A 2,625-nucleotide genomic window follows, 5' to 3' on the forward strand; every position below is an offset into this window, starting at 1 on the left:
CTTGTTACAGATGCTTTCTCTTTTATTCACAAACTTTCGACCATTTTAAAGATGAAAGGATGCAGCTTAGGTCCCAGGTTATGCTGACAAATACCCATGCCACCTCATGAAAAGAGAATTTCAGCAATACTGTATTTTACAAACACAGATCAGGAGGTTGGAGATTTTGGCGGGGCTGGATTTGGGGTTTGGGTTTTTTGTGTGTGTAGTATGTTGTGTCCTTAAAGAGAGCTGTGTTTTGAATTCACTCTGAGACAGACTCTGACAAAGGGCTAAGAAATGCTAGTAAACAGTTAGTAGTTTACCTGGTAGTTCTTGCTGCTACTCTCAGCTGCAGTGAATGACATATATCCCTTTATCTTTTTTGACCAACCTCTTCCCAGAAGTCAAAAGTCCACGTGCATCATTTTTGTATGCACCCTTTTCATATTTCCAAAGTGTTCACACATATTTTTATGTCCAGCCAAGCAAAGCAAAGATGTCTTTAAAGTACCTGGTTCTTGGGTTTTACTGGTTTTCATTGTGTAGAGCAGTGGCATTAAAAGAAAACAAACTACAATTATGTATGAAACTGAACAAGTGTGCTATCCATGAACCTTGCTCTGAGTGAAATGGCAGTAACAACTTTCCTAAAGTAACTGGAAAATTATGGTCACTAGTAATTTTTCTCTCAGAGAGAACGAGATCTTGTTCTTGCAACATGAAATATGTGTTCCTTCAGTGGTACTTGGGTACAGATTTTTGACCCAGGACTGTGTTCAAACAATGACTCACAAATCAGGCTTGTCAGTACCCAGGTAATTGCAGATGTTTTATTTGGTGCTGGTTTAAGTGCAGGTTTTGTGTTGGATGTTTTTACAAAGGCTGGCTTTAGAGCAAAGGAAAGTCTAGTTAGGTTTAGAACAATCCTCATTTGTAAAATCTAAGATTTAATTTGCCTGTTTGTAACAGAGAAAAGGAGCAGGTGAGGTCATTGCAAAGGGACTGCCTAGCACTCTGCAGGTTGGCACATCTGGCAAGTGAGCTGCTTCAGGTAGAATAGCCAACCATGTCCTGTTTGTACAAGCACAGCTTTTTTTTTTTTTTTTTTTTTTAAAGCATTTTTGAAAATCTCAGTCTTAATTTTTCATCTCATTACCTTTTATAAAACTGTTTGTCACCTGTGGGACAAGCACTTTGTGCCTTTTGAGCTGCATGAAGAATACATTTAAGTTGCAGGGTCAGTGATTCTGCAGCTAGCTCTAGTCTAATGAACAGTGCAAATGATTTAAAATACAAACTATTAAGAAAACATTTTTAGAACTTGAAGGCTAACTACCACTTACCCCTTATTAGCTTCAGAAGTAGTTGATAGAAGGAGAGTGGTGAGGCACTGGAATGGATTGCCCAGAGAAGCTGTGGATGCTCCATTCCAGGATGTTCAAGGCCTGGCTGGATGGAGCCTTGAGCAGCCTGGTCTAGTAGAAGGTGTTGTTGGAAGGAGATGATCTTCAAGATCCTTTCCAACCCAAACCATTCTGTGATTTTATGAAATATCTTACTTTGGCTGTGAATTAGCATAGCTGTCACGTACAAGCAACAATTTCAGGGCTGTCAGCTTATGCAGTTAGAACTAACATCAGATTTTAGCCCTCACTGCTGGGAGTGTCAAAGAAAAAATGTAGACTCATTTGGAAAAACCTCTGGAATACTACTGAGTGACCCTGAACAAACTGCAACAGCGCTGAAATGGTGTTTTAAGATTATTTGTGCGTGTGAAAAACGCCAATCACTTGTTTTCAAAATTTTAAAAGTTTAATAGTAATAAAAATGGTTATAAAAATAGTAATACAATCAGAGTAATAATAATTTGGACAATCAGGATTTAAGACAATATGAGACAATAAAGACAAAGAGTTACAGACGTCCGGGTACCTTTTTCCAGGCAGCACGGGCCCAGGAAAAAGGACACACCTTTAACAAAAGGAGTAATCTTTAAGAGCAATAGCCTGTTGCATATTCATACACTTCATACATGATGCATAAATTCTTATTCAAACACAGGATTTTTTGTCTGGTCAGTGTCAACTTCTCCTTTCCAACACCCATGGCACCTTCGAGGCGGGAAGCAGTTTGTTTCTTCTGATAGGAAAGCAATAAATTCTTCTCTTCTGAAAGATTTAGGTATCCTGTGGCTGTTATCTCGCTGCGAGTCCTCTCTTTTAAACAAAGCATCTTATATAGCATAGTTTCTATTTTAGCAATTTTTTATAACCTAAAACTATACAGTGCTTAAGCGAATTAATACAGCATTACTTGCTAACACAACACATATAATATTCATTTTAATATTTGCGAAAAGCCAATCATAAAATACATGCATTTCTCACAGTGAGCATATAAAAATCCAAGTAACTTGAACTATAGGGGCAAAATGTCTAAATTTTTCTTGGTTTGTATTGCCCAATGAATTGCTGGACATAACTTTCTGGTGAGGAACGGGAAAGATCCAGCATCATAAGCACTTATTATCCTTTTTTCCGCCCTCTTTACTGCGTGTTTGATTTTTTTTTCCCTTGCGGCAATTCGACTTTTAAGAGCGCATTCACATGGTTTTATTCCCCTAATTTTCTTTTTTTTTTTTTT

This window comes from Geospiza fortis, unplaced genomic scaffold (genome assembly GCF_000277835.1).
Source record: "Geospiza fortis unplaced genomic scaffold, GeoFor_1.0 scaffold98, whole genome shotgun sequence".
Classification (NCBI taxonomy): domain Eukaryota; kingdom Metazoa; phylum Chordata; class Aves; order Passeriformes; family Thraupidae; genus Geospiza; species Geospiza fortis.